A 15,276-nucleotide genomic window follows, 5' to 3' on the forward strand; every position below is an offset into this window, starting at 1 on the left:
GAGTTGGCAATTGATATGGGACCAAAGTAAATCTGGTTTGGTGTTCATTGGGAGGAGTATCTATGGGCCAGGATGTGGGTCAATTGTCCAAATGAGACCGGAGAGAGAAAAATAAAAAAAAAACATTTGGTGAAGAGAGTGAAGAGTGGAGTGAATGAAGTACTGAATCATAGTTCAGAAGAAGAAGGAAACAACATACTGAAAATAGTTCTGCAGGTGGTTTCAAAATCATCATTATTTGCATAATATCATTTAAGGAACCAGTTGGACATTGTTAAGTCAAGTTCAAGTTTATTGTCACATGTACCAAGATGCAGTGAAAGAGGCTGATGGTCAGAATACACTATAGTACAGTATAGTAAGAAGAAATACAGTGCAGCCTCAATATAACCTAGATGTCAATGGACAATATTAATGTGCAACTTCATTGCTAGCCAGTTCTAATCTACCCATTTCACAAGTGAAACCAAAATTTATCTTTTCATTTTGGGTGGCATGATAATATGCGTGGTACATCAAAAACATGATAAATTAAAAGGTATTGAATCGAAGTTTCACTTTATGAAGTAATCCCATTTTTTGTTCCCAGTAACGTTCTGCCATGCAGGGTAGGTTTTGCTGTGGAGTGGATTTGATATGATCAAGCCAGGTCCAGCAATTTTTACACTGAAATCTGTTCAGAAATTTGTATCTCTGTGCCTTGGCCATAACATGGCCACTTATTGGATTCAGTATCTGATGGAAAGTGAAAAATCAGGTCATTGATAACTAATATCATATTAACTCAAATTAATCATAATAATTGTCTTTTTTGTGATGAGGGAAGTGAACGTTTGGTTATTTGTTCTATAAGACCACAATGATTTGAATTCTTGCTTCTAGAATTCATAGGATCACAGCTTTTTAGGTGTGGTTATGATAGATTGCCATTATGAAATTGCAGTACAATTCTTTCTCTGGGTATCCATTGTGCATTTCAACTTCCTGCTTTCATCTTAAATAGACGATTCAAATGTAATAGATTCTGCTTAAAACCAATCACATATCAATTTATAATTAATTCATTTCTGTTTCTGATCATTTTTTAATTTTTTTTTTCACACTATGAACCATACTAACCAAAATACACACAAACATTGTTTCTGATCATTTAATGGCAGTATAAACAGGGGAAGAAAAAGTGCACTTTATGTTTATAACGACTGATAAGATATTGAGCACTGACCTACATGAAGAGTTGTGTATGCTTCAGCATCAGCTGGGCATTAAAGGGACTTGAATCCCTTCCAGTCATGGTACAATTTTATGTTTGTATGTTATGCCTTCAAATTAAATTTAGTGCACTCTAGGCAACCATGTATAAGTGCTTTGCATGCTGGGCTCCAGTAAAAAAATAAAGCAAATGTCTTCCACCCTTGTGGACCACAGACTACAATATGATGCAGATATCCACAGTTTATGGTTTATGCCTGAAAGGAGTCTGATGTGCATAAAATTCATGGGTACAATGATTCTGTCACTGAAGTTATGGGACAAGATTTAATTTTTCTTGATATGGATGCTTTTAAAGAAATATAGTTGCTGTCCTTGTTCCTTGTTGTTGTGCAAATAGAAAATCGCCCCATGAAACACTCTGCATGTGATCCTAATGAAATCCCTTCTCCTCCTTCTCTATCTTCTAGCAACTTGTTCAAATCTGCCTGCTCGCTCCTCATTCTCTGTCTTTCCATTCTCCAGTGGAAATTTCAGAGGTAAACATTTGGAACTTTCTTGCCCACAGGCTTGCTTTCAGTTCTGGAAAATTCCTTAAAATGCATCCATAGCCAAAAGCAAAAGATTATTCATCACTTGGCCCTTTGAAGTTTTCTAGCTTCAGAGAATCTTACAATTACAAAATAAAAATTGTATTGATGGAAAAATTAAAACAACAGAAATCAGCGCATCTAACCTGCTTGTCGTTTATTATCTTTTACATGGGTCAATAAGAAATAGATCAAACATCAAACTTATCTTACATGCTGATTGATACCATGATCAAGGGGGATTAAGGTTGCATTCACCAGCATAGGTCACAGTATAGTGGTCAATGCAGTTTGCCATATTTATGTGAATCCCTCTCCATATGAAAGCAATTCAGCTCAGTGCCCAAGCAACAGCCAGCAGGGAGCCTGAGCATATGTCTTTTACCCTGGAGATGCTGTACACTGGAACTGCTACCACTTAATCCCTTACTTCCATTCCTTTACAGTGCATTTGTATGATACCTGGCTCTATTGGTCTTTCTTTTTTTTTGTTCATTTGTCCAGTTTCTTCACATTTGTTCATCGTTTCTGTCCTTGATGCTCTTTTCTTTTCCTCTCTCCTCTCTAATTTGCAATATCCAAAAGACCAGAAACCAGCCATATATTTTTCTTTGGACCCCTCACAGCAGCTCTTCAGGATTTGGATGGGTCTGATGGTAAATCTTTTCAGTGATAAGTGGCAGAGGACATCTCTTTAGTTACCACATTATAGTTTCTCTGTAGTAACTACAGATCATTCTCTTTACAAATATGGTTAGTAATCTGTGACTGAAATTTTGCACTGCTGAGTTTTAAAACAATAAAGTGGTGTCGCAGGTGTGGTGGAACCACTGTCTAGCTTTTAGCACTGTCTGTATGAGCTGTGATTCCTCCCCTCAGAAATCCCCTTAAAGGTTTTTAGGCTCAAACCCCTCCCTCAGTGCCTGCCTTGGAACCAGGCCAGCAACATGTGAGATGTGTTGATGTCTTAAGGTGATTAAAGCGTATTAATCACAGTTCTCAGTCTCATGTGGTTGATTGATAGTGTTACAGCAGGCAGTAGTGTTGTGCACGGCCGCAGGAACCTGGGACTGAGCTTGGTCTCAAGTGCATATTCTTCCTCTTGATTTCCTTGAAATGCTTTTGCTTCCTCTTTCATCTCAAAGATGTGCTGTTGGATATATTGCCTCCAGTATAGATAAGTGGCAAGAGGAGAAGTGGTGGGTATAGTGCTAGAGTGCTACCACCTGAGGAGTTGGAGATGGAGTGTGTAGCATCCGGGGAATGTTGCATCTTGGGAATGCTGTTACATCTTGGATAGATCCAAGATGGATGCTTCCACATGAGGTTTGGTCTGTGTGTGTTCTGTACTTAGGGTTGTTTGCTTAGTTAATAAATCTAGTTGTTTAAAAAGAACCCAAATTTCTTTATTGTTATAAAAGAATCATCACATGGTACCAGGAGTGGAAGAAACATCCAAGTTCTGCTGTGCACAGGAGTGAAAGAAAAAAACCACAGTGTACATAGTGTGTAACTGTTGATATCAACAGTGAAAATATAGAGAGTTCAAAAAATCCTAATGCTGTAAAGTGGACTGGAAATGTCAACCATGAGTTGGCTGTGTAAACAATGTTTTATGCTGTACCTACAAGCCATTAATAGTGATAATCAAGAAAAATCTCAGTGAAATATCACTGCAAATCCAAAGACTGATGATGATGCTACAACTTTATGACTTTGAATTGGTGTACACACCAGGGAAACCTTTTGTGTTGGCTGATGCATTATCCAGGGCAACAACACAGAGTGAAGCATTCAATGAGAGTTTGATAGAAACAGATGTGAATCTCCATGTGAATCTGATCACTGAATCTCTTCCCGTATCTGACATGAAATCCAAGCAAATCACAGATGAAAAGGACACAGTTCTACAGAAGGTCATCAAGAATCTGAATGAAGGATGGGCTAGAGGTGAATGTCATCAGAGCTGAGCTGAGTGTTGTCAATGGGCTTCTACTCAGACAGAGTAGAATTGTCATTCCCCAATCACTGCAACAAAATACTGAAAAGGATGCATGAAGGGCACCTTGGAATTGAAAAATGCAAGAGGAAGACCAGAACTGCTGTTATTTGGCCAGGGATAAACAGCGACATTGACAGGATGGTTTCAAGCTGTGAGGCCCATTTGAAATATTATATAATGCAGCCAAAGGAATCCATGATAATAACTGACTTATCAGCAGAACCATGCCAGAAAGTTGGGACTGATCTGTTCCACATGGATGGAAAGAATTACTTGATGGTTATTGATTATCTATCAAACTATTCAGAGATTGTGCTGCTTGTGTGATCCAATATATGAAATCAATCTTTGCAAGACATAGAATTCCTCATATAGTCTACAGTGACAGTGGATCATGCAACAGTCGTAGAGAATTCCAGAAGAATATGATTTCTGACATGTGACTTCAAGTCCTCTGCATCCACAACCAAATGGTAAAGTAGGGAAAGAAGTTCACATAGTTAACCAGTTGCTTAAGAAAGCACTAGACAGTGGCTCAGATCTTTATCTCACCCTATTGAGTTACAGAGCTTTGCCACTTGAACATGGCACATCACCCGCTGAGCTACTGATGGATTGTAGACTATGCATGGCACTTCCCTACTTTACAGACCCAAACAAGAACCAAGATGTTGATAGGAAACAAAAACAACTGCAAGGGAGACAAAAGACAAACTATGACAAGGCAGCAAGAAGCTTAGGGCCACTGGCACACATGACACAGTCAGAACAGAGGAGGGTCAAATAGTGAGGAGGAATCAAATGAGCCTGCTGAAAACACCAGAGATACTGCAGGAACAGATAAATGCAGGGGATTCAGCCTCCACAGAAAGAGAGGAAACACCACCCACACTAGACAGTAGTGGACCAGCAGAGCCGACACAAGCACCTGTGTTAAGAAGATCCACACGAGTTGTCAAAGCATCTGACAGATTGAATCTATAAAAGAAAAAGAACTGCACAATTAAAGATTTGTGCTGCTAATGTTCATGTTACATTTGTGTTGAACTTTAAATTGAAAGAATATTGTATTAATGTGTCATGTTTGATCAAAAATCTCAAGGAAAGGGGATGTAATGATAGAGTGTTACCACCAGGAGGAGTTGGAGATGGAGTGTGTTGCATCTTGGGTAGATCCAAGATGGATGCCTCCACGTGAGTTTGGTCTGTGTGTGTGTTCTGTTCTTAGGGCTGTTTGCTTAGTTAATAAATCTAGTTCTTTAAAAAGAACCTAAGTTTCTTTATTGTATAAAAGAAACATCACAGTGGGGAGTTTAAGACTATTTGAGAGAGACTAGGTTACAGGAAGATAAGTGAGGCAATGGGAATGATGTGAATGTTCTACGAGTCAGCATTTAGTTGATAGGTTGAATGGCCTCTGTATATCATGAAAAAATCTGAGAGCTTTTGGTTCAATCTTCACTGTTTTGGAAAAGAGATGCGACATGGTAAGGCATTGATTTTTTAAAAATCAGTTGTATATTATATAAATCGTGCACACTTATGCCTTGTCACCAAAACTATAAATGGAATCAGAATATTTTTTACTTAATTATTGTCACCTGATATGGAATCTGTTTACTGGTACATTTACCTTGTATATTTTCTGGAATTACATGCAGACTAAAACAAAACAATACTTGGAACAAAACTTTTCAACTCTGAATTGGCCCCTTTTAAGAGGGCTTGCATGCTTTTCTTAGATATCACATTCAGTACCAAAAACACTGCTTTATCCAGTAATTACTCCATAAACCCCAAGAGAGACAATTGTTTTAAACAGCACTCTGAAAAAGTGGTGAATGATTTCTGGAGAAATGTCAAACCAAGCTAATAAGTGATGTGAGGCAAAATGAAACTTGGGGAAAAAAATTCTATTTGTAAATCAATGTGATTTGAATCTTGCAACACAGAAGAATACTTTAATGAAATGTTCAACAGATACAGGTCTAGAGAAATTAAAAATTATCCAATACCAGCCAAATGTAATTTTAATTGGGGACTAATCTCAGGGATTTAAGTGATAAATGTCTCTCGTGAATTAAATAACTTGCATTTCCACCGCCAAAAGCATTAGTTAGAATTACAGTTAGTTATTTTTAAATCCGTTTTGTTCAATTAAGTTAGCATTGAGCTGACTCTTCCATGCTGGCACTCTGACCTCATGCTCTGCCACTGGGCTCAGCATTGAGCCCAGCAGTGAAGTATTAACATGCTGTGCAGAGTGCCAGATGAATTTGAATAGGTTCTCTGATCTTGTTGAAAAATAAGTGCAAACAAGTGGTTTGTTTATTTGTCTTCTTAATATTTTGATTTAGTATCTTGAACCTGAAGAAGTTTTAAATTAAATCTGTTATTACTGAATAATTTGCAATTTTGAAATCATTCAAAATCATTTGATATTTTTTAAATGGTGATGATTATCAGAGAATTTTTAAAAAAAATCTTGAATAGTTCAAAAGCAGCAGCCACCCAAAAGGTTAAGGGGACAGTCCTGGCTGGTTGGCCCTAACCCTAACCCTAATGTGCCACCAACAACTTAGTTATCATTAGCGGTGTCCTGCAGTATACCAGATGACACTCAGTTAAGGAAAATCAGTTTGGTTAGTATTCCATATCAGAAGAAATTAGTGCAGCTGGACAGGCACCTCTGCTCTGAGTTTGTGTAGTCAGTTTGGACACAGCATCATCCACCAAATTCTTTTACAGATCCACATTTTGAAGAAGTTGAAATTAGTGATGGGTCCAAATGAAATATTGAGAGCTATGACTCACTTTGTTATGGTAGTTTTAAAATTAGTGAATAGTTTAAAAAAAAACAGGAAAGGATCACTTCATTTCTGCATCTCATAATTCCTGTAAATGCTGTAATGGCATCAATTTTAGGCCTCGTAGCGTTCATTTGACAAGAATAAATGGCAAGTGTTGGTGTAATGGTGTTCACTTCCAGAGGTTAACGATTTCTGCCGCAAGGCCAAATGAAAAATTATAACTGGATGGTTTTTGAAACAGGTGTCTTTTGTAAAGATGAGGGATTTCTTGCCTATTTAGGATTTTCCATCAAATACTTGAGCCCAGTGGCAGAGCATGAGGTCAGAGTGCCAGCATGGAAGAGTCAGCTCTGTGCTAACTTAATTGAACAAAACGGATTTAAAAATAACTAACTGTAATTCTAACTAATGCTTTTGGCGATGGACATGCAAGTTATTTAGTTCACGAGAGACATTTATCACTTAAATCCCTGAGATTAGTCCCCAATTAAAATTACATTTGGCTGGTATTGGATAATTTTTAATTTCTCTAGACCTCTATCTGTTAAACATTTCATTAAAGTATTCTTCTGTGTTGCAAGATTCAAATCACATTGATCTACAAATAGCATTATCATTATCCCACTGCTGCTTTGCTGGTCTCCTCTCCTTATCCTTTGGCTCTCTTTTTAAGCGACAAACAGTGAAACAACTTGCATAATATTCATGTGCATGCAATAGAAACATGATGGGCCTGGATCCTTCAGTAATAAAAGTTTGAGGCCAACCTCAAATTTGTCACTGTCTTTAAACATAAAACAATTTTTTTTTTTTTTTTGCTTTTTGAGTCAATTTGAATCTTTAATAAGTTTATGGTGGTATAATTTTGTTGATTTAACCATATAACCATATAACCACTTACAGCACAGAACAGGCCAGTTCGGCCCTACTAGTCCATGCCGTAGCAAATCCCCACCCTCCTAGTCCCACTGACCAGCACCCGGTCCATACCCCTCTAGTCCCCTCCTATCCATGTAACGATCCAGTCTTTCCTTAAATGTAACCAATGATCCCGCCTCGACCACGTCTGCCGGAAGCTCATTCCACATCCCCACCACCCTCTGCGTAAAGAAATTTCCCCTCATGTTCCCCTTATAATTTTCCCCCTTCAATCTTAAACCATGTCCTCTAGTTTGAATCTCCCCCACTCTTAATTGAAAAAGCCTATCCACATTTACTCTGTCTGTCCCATTTAAAATCTTAAACACCTCTATCAAGTCCCCACTCAATCTTCTACGCACCAGAGAAAAAAGCCCCAGTCTGCACAACCTTTCCCTGTAACTCAGACCCTGAAATCCTGTCAACATTCTCGTGAACCTTCTCTGCACTCTCTCTATTTTGTTTATATCTTTCCTATAATTTGGTGACCAAAACTTTACACAGTACTCCAAATTTGGCCTCACCAAATTTACACATTCTGATATACTTGAGTTGACATCAGTCAAGCTGAAAATGGTGATCATACCAAAACTGACCATTGGTCAAATTTATTCTTCAAAATATTTTAAAACAATTATCATTTGAATTCTGAGAATAATGCATGAAAACAATTAACCACATTTAAGTTTTATTCATCTCTACTGGGAGTCTATCATCAAGAACTTTTTGGAAGCAAGCAAAAATCTACATCTGTTTCATTTGAACAGATCGAGTGGTCTCGTGAACAGAATCAGATTGTCAGGACAATATCAAATGTAACTGTTAATTACATTAAATAAAAGGCACAGAAAGAGGCTTTTCTGATAACTGTCTTCAGCTGATAAGAGGTATTCTGTCTAATCACTCATTCTTGTTCTTGGTCTATAATCTTTTATTGTGTGGCATACAAATTATTCATGCAGGTTCTCGCTGGATGCAATAAAGACTTAAAGTTGCCAATGACTGCTTAGAATTTCAGACCTTCCACCAGCTTTAAATCTATGTTTCCCTTGACTCTGAGCCACTTGCTTAGGGAAAAATGTACTTCCTATCCATGTACTTCCTATGAATGAATACATTGCAATTAAATTTCCCCTAAACTCTAAGGAAACTAACCATTAAAATTCTTTATCAAAATTCTCCAGTGCTAGTGACATTCTCATAAATCTCCACTATATACCATCAATGCAACATCTTCCGACGATATGACCAAGGTTTAAATTCAATTTTAAATTTAGACAAAAAGCATGCTAACAAGTCGTTTTGGCCCATGGGTCAATTTACATCCAATTAACCTACACCCCAGTATGTTACAAACGGTGGGATGTAACCGTAGGGGAAGAGATGGAGGAGTATCAGAGCCAGCATCACCTGGCTGAGGAACAGCTTCTTCCAACAGCCAGTGAGAATGCTGAACGACCAAAGGAACTGCTCGCATTAACCACCCGAGACTCTAATTCATGAAACAATATTTATTTATTATATTTGTATAGAGTGTATGAATTCTTGTCCTGCCTATGTATTGTTTGTGTTATGATTTGTTGGGCGTCTGTGTGTTTTGCACTGATGACCAGAAAATGCTGTTTTGTTAGCTTGTACTTCTGCAATCAGATGACAATAAACTTGACTTGAAAAATGTGGAATTTATGGACATACAAAGGTATCAAAACAACTTCATTAACACTTCCCTAACAAGATTATTGCTGTAAATTATCATGGTACGTGTGAGACAACTAGCCTTGAACTAACAAATGTTCAGTCAACAAAAATCCTTATCTTCAGCCACAAATGTAGTCCTTATCCAGGTCACATGCAACCTTGATGTTCAGTCTAACCCTGATGTAAGCTTCTAAGCATCCTGTGTACTTTAAGACACAGCATTTCCACCTCCCTAACAGTTTTCAAACTCTTTCAATTTGTGTGCAGCAGAAATCTTCTTTCACATTTCCCCAAGAGAACTTTTTTTGAAATCTCTGTGCCTTTCCAGTTCTGGCCTCTTAGCAATGTATTTTGTATTGATCTGTTATCAGAAGCTGTCAAGGTCCTATTTTCTTTTGGAGTGTACTTTCACGTGCTCTTTAAATCTATTGCTTGTCTCGACTTTTTGGTCACCAGTCTTCACATTTCCTTGAAGAGTTTGATGATATGAGTGCTATGACACATCATTGGAATACTTGAGTAATGTTCTGATATAATTAAAAGCTGATAATGTAATCAGCTTTGACCCACTAACAGAGAGCAGAATAACTACAACTGGGAGAAGACAATAGAAATTGATCAGGCAATATGAAACTGGGAAGAGGCTGCTGTGGAACAGAAATAATGAGATAGACTGACACAGCTAAAGGTCTGGTTCTTTATTCATAGGGTTCTGTGCACTAGCTAGAGAGGAATGGGATATTCCCCTCACAACAAAACTCACCATGGAAACTGACCCCTCATCCAAAAGAGGGGTGACCATCAAACACTAAGCGACATGGAAGTAAATAGCAAATAGAATGTTGGCTTTCATTGCTAGAGGGATTGAATTTAGGAACAAGGAGATCATGCTGAAACTGTACAAGGTACTGGTGAGGCTGCATCTGAAGTACTGCAAGCAGTTCCACTCTCCTTACTTGAGAAAGGATGCACTGGCTTTGGATGTGGTCCTGAGAAGGTTCAGCAGGTTGATTCCAGAGATGAGGGGGTTAGTCTATGAGGAAAGATTGGGTCATTTGGGATTGTACTCACTGGAATTTAGAAGAATGAGAGGGGATCTCATAGAAACATACAAGTATGAAATGCAAAGATAAGATACAGGTAGGAGTTTCCATTGGTGGGGGAGATGAGAACTAGGGGCATAGCCTCAAGATTCAGGGTAGTATATTTAGGATGGAGATGAGAAGGAACTGCTTTTCCCAGAGGGTGGTGAATTTGTGGAATTTGCTGCCCTTTGAAGCAGTGGAGGCTACCTAAGTAAACATTTGGACAGATTTTTACATAGTAAGGGAATTAAGGTATAGGTGGAAAATGCAGGTAGGTGGAGATGAGCCTATTATCAGCTCAGCCATGAACTCATTGAATGGCAGAGCAGGCTCGATGGGCGGGCAGTCGTGATCCTATTATTTTATGTACATTAACATTACATCAGTTCCATTTTACCTTCCCCATACTCTCATCAACACCCAAAGATTTTATCCCCCACCTATACCCAAAGGTAAATTTACCATGACCAAGCTGAATGTCTTTGGGATGGATAAGAAAACGGAATCATCTCGAGGAATCACACAGGAAAACTGAGTCTACGCTATGGTTTCTTTGAGCTCGCAGCTCAACAAGCAGGGCCACTGCAGGACCTGACTCTGAAGCCTTTGAAAGAGTAGCTGTAATGTCGAGGCATGAGAACTGATGACCCAAAACTCTCATATCTGTCAAATGGTAAGATAAATTATAAATACCCTTGGTTTTGAGAAGTACTGGTTTTAACATGTGAGCAGCATGGACTGAACCAACAATAACACTTTTCATGCTAAGAATACTTTGTGAAAGCTACATTTAATATTTTAATGGTTTCAGTGAAGATTGACTGTCATTATCTTCAGTGGGATAAATGAATAATTTTGTGGGAAAGCTATAAATAAGCTCTTGGGATGATTATGATTGAGTACCAGAGGAAGTCTTGGGACTTCACAATCAACTTACCATAGGAGATTGGTAAACTTGATACAGGGAAAATCAGATAATTCAATACGAGTAGGAAAACAACGATTATGTGATTGAGAACAGATCTAAATTATATTCCACGCTCCTATTATACCTGCTAACAACAGTGGTAAAATCAAATTGATAGGTTAGGAAATATCACCTTTTGGTTTCTACATGCACTGATAGCAGATGTCATGGTGACCATGTCTCTTATGTTATTGCAAAAATAATAAGGAATCTATATTACTGAAGGGCCAAGTGTGCTCTCTGAGCTTATTGTACACCAGAACTCATAAATTTGCTATATTCTGTATAGAAAATAAATATTTTGCAATTCTGTAGCCTTAAATTGACATTGCAGGCAAGCTTTTATCTGAATTTTCTCACTGTAGAATATATAAAATAAAACTATATTGCAATTCCATAGCCAGAAAAATCATCTTCTTACCATTGAATATTTTGGGACACAGATGCTAACTTGATCCAATGTGTTTTTTTAATTTATGGTGCAAATGCATCTAATCCCACATTATTGAAATCTTTAGTGGCTATGGAGATAACAATCACCTTAAAAAGGCATGATGGACAGATTGTGATGTCAGTGGGCATGCAATCCTGATTTAATAACAGAAACACAAATCTAAAGCCCACTATTCCTGCCACTACCAATTTGTAACTTTGTACGGCAGAATACAAGTTCAACAAACACAAGTTTTTTTTCACACGTGGCAGGAGTCGATTCCGGCCATTTAAACCATGCCCCCCAATTACTCCCAAATTAACCAATAACCCTGTATGTTTTGGAGGGTGGGAGGAATGAGGAGCATGAGGAGGAAACCCATGCAATCACAGGGAGAATCGACAAACTCCTTACGGACTGCAATGGATTATTTTTTTAGACATATAGCCCTGAAACAGGCCATTTCAGCCCATTAGTTGGTGTCACCCAATTAACCTCCAACCCAGTACTTTTCGAACGGTGGGTGGAAACTGGAGCTCCCAGGGAAAAACCAATGCAGACACGGGAAGAACATGCAAACTCCTTATAGACAGCATGGGATTCAAACCTGGGTTGCTGGCACTGTGATAGCATTGCGCTATTATGCTAACTGTAATCTTGCAATGCTACTTCAAGGGAAAATCAGTTGCACAAAGACCGTTGCTGTTGGGTTGCTATATTTGTGCAGGCAGTTGTGCTTGAAGAAGTTGTTAAAATTGTTAATGTTTACAGAGAGTGGTCTGTCAGGTGTTGAGGACTTTATCTTGACTTCAGAGTTTTTCACAAACTTGCTTGAATTTTGGATAGCAGCAGTTTTGGACAACAGTTTCACTGTATATTTGAATAAATATAGTTGAGTACTGTTGCTCTCCAAGCCAGAAGAAGTCATGGTGTTTGGGAGGTTTCTCCTGCTGTCACTGTTTTGATCTTTGGTAGAAAGATTTTAGGCTTCTCCCTCACCGCTTCAATTCTTCCCTCACCCCATACCAATACCACTACTAGACACATATTCCCCTCTCCTCCCCCCCTTCACCTTATGCAGGGACCGCTCCCTCTGAGAATCCCTTGTGTACTCCACCTACTCCTGTGACTGCAGGAGATGCTCCACTTGTGTCCCACACCTCAGCACCATTGGGGTTCCCAAACAGTCCTTCCAAGTGAAGCAACATTTCACTTGTGAATCTGCAGGGGTCATCTGGAGCTTGGCTGTGGTCTCCTCTATGTCAGAGAGACTGGATGCAGACTGGGAGATCACTTCGTGGAGCACCTCGGCTATGTCCGTTGCAATAGTGTGGATCTCCCAGTGGCCACCCATTTCAAAGTCCCATCCCATTCCCTTGCACTCATCCCATGGTTTCAAGTACTGCCAGACTGAGACCACCTACAAAATTAAGAAAAAACATCTCAACTTCTGACTAGGCACCCTCCAATTGGATGGCATTAATATCGACTTGCCTGGCTTTCACTAAACACCCCCCTCCTCATCACTTCTTCACCCCCATCACCTTTCCCATGCTATGACCCTCCGTTCCCTCTCTTTTCACACACATGATAAATTCATAAATTCTTACTTCATCCCTTATCATATCCAATTAACACCTTTTGTGGGTCTAGATTCCTCCACCAGCTGGCATTGTTTGTATTCTGAGACTTTCTTAGATTTCCTGCTTCTGGCTCATTGTTCTAAATCCTTGAAGAAGTGCTCAGGCCTGAAACATTGGCAATATATCTTTGCTTTTTATGGACCCTGAAAGACCAGCTGAGTTCCTCCAGCATTTCAGTGTGTTTTTACGACAATCACAGCATCTTCAGACTTTCGTATTTCACTCTGATCTTTGGCAGATGTCATTTTGGTTGATGTCTTCAAAGACTTTACTTCCATCCCTGTGGACCCAAGAAAAACAAATAACTTCCTCAAGGATGAAAGATGAGGCTTAATTTAATGCATGCAGCCGCTATTTCGTGAGCTTCTGCAGGTGCAAAAGAATTTTTAGATTTGTTTGTCTTAAGATTGCACAGTTTTAATTTTTGTAAATTAATCAGTTTATATTCATTAGCAAGACTAGTCTGCATCAATATTCAATTGCATAATCCATAATTCTTACATTGTGTTGTATTGGTTTCAACTTGTTCTGGGCTGAATGGTCCACATCTTATTCAACTTTGAAATATAACCACTTGATTAAAGCAACTTTCTCACAACCACTGTGTTGAGTCACATTATATGATATGATTGCGACCATAATTCAGACTGAGGATTGGTCATATCCTGGAATGGACATATGTCGGAACTCCATAAATTTGTTAAAAAATATAAAGAAAAAATATAAAATGTATGCAGTTTATGTTGTATTTGATAAACTATAACAGGGTTACAGGACATATATGAGCCAAAATGTGCATACTTACCTTATTAGTCAGTGTCCTGGGGTCTATAGGCTGGGCACGGCCATCCTGATTCCTGTGCACATGAGCGATTCTTTGGTTGGCACATGCACAGTGGGTTCATGTATCAGTGTTCAGTTGGTGCATGTGTGCGAGTTAAGCACCCTAACGATATTGAATTTGCACCATTAACTCAGGCGCATCCACTAACCAAACTCCAATATACAAACTGCTCATGCAACACAGGAATCAAGCCTGCAGACACTGAGATGCTGACTAACAAGGTAAATACATACATTTTAGCTCTTATATGCCCTGCATCCCTGTTATATTTTGCCATATACAATATAAACCAGATGGACGTAAGTTCCAGAGGTCTAAGTCGGGGAGTACCTGTATAGCAGTTACATCTTCTCCAAAATCCAATGATTCCAATAAAAATCTTTTGTTTATGTTCAAGAGATAAATGTGAATAAATTTGACTATTGCCATTGAGCTGTCGCAGAATAAGATTTTTAACAGACTACAGTAACAACTAATGGACTAAAACCAAAACAGTAATACATTGGTGGTAGGAACAAATGTTGAAAAAATATTAAAACAAACTTAGGCTATTTTACTGAATTCAATATGATATTTGACAACTAGATACAAACAAAAATAATACTTCTATAAAGTTCTATCAACTCAATATTCATGACACAGTATTTTGAAATTTGCAATAGATGAATTTAAGATGTTGGGGGATCCTATGATAGATTTGTGTCTGCATTTTTGGAGAGTTGACTACACTATTGCTGTTTGATTCATTGCCTACTGTATCCTTTACACTGTTAAAAAGCATTTACCAAACAGTTTCCACTCAGGATGCCATGAATCATCTCATTAAAACAGTGGCTGGATGTTTTAAGATCTATGAATAAAGTGATTGAGTCAAGTCAGAAATATTAGGTTTGCTGAATTAACAATGGAATAGGTGGTGGCAACCTGATTTTAGGAATGAAAATATGCTTGATTTTTGCAGCCTTTTGTAATATATTAACCTCTGACAATGTATCAGGTGAATAGCAAAATTGGGTTTATTAGTGACTGTTTTAAAAGACAACAGCCTCCTCTTAAGGAGGGGGTGCATTGCCA

The 15,276-nt window shown here is 38.4% G+C and overlaps 1 long non-coding RNA gene across 2 annotated transcripts in view; it reads right to left on the bottom strand.

Annotated features, from left to right (window-relative positions):
- The window catches only part of LOC138762662 (uncharacterized), a 29,327-nt gene extending 16,592 nt beyond the window's left edge, over window positions 1-12,735 (bottom strand). For both annotated transcript variants that reach the window (XR_011357033.1, XR_011357032.1), the window contains exon 1: window positions 11,704-12,735. This is a non-coding gene — a long non-coding RNA (uncharacterized lncRNA). The remainder of the gene's footprint in view (window positions 1-11,703) is intronic.
- Between the last annotated feature and the right edge of the window lie 2,541 nt (window positions 12,736-15,276).

This window comes from Narcine bancroftii, chromosome 5, assembly GCF_036971445.1.
Source record: "Narcine bancroftii isolate sNarBan1 chromosome 5, sNarBan1.hap1, whole genome shotgun sequence".
In the NCBI taxonomy this organism is placed as follows: Eukaryota; Metazoa; Chordata; class Chondrichthyes; order Torpediniformes; family Narcinidae; genus Narcine; species Narcine bancroftii.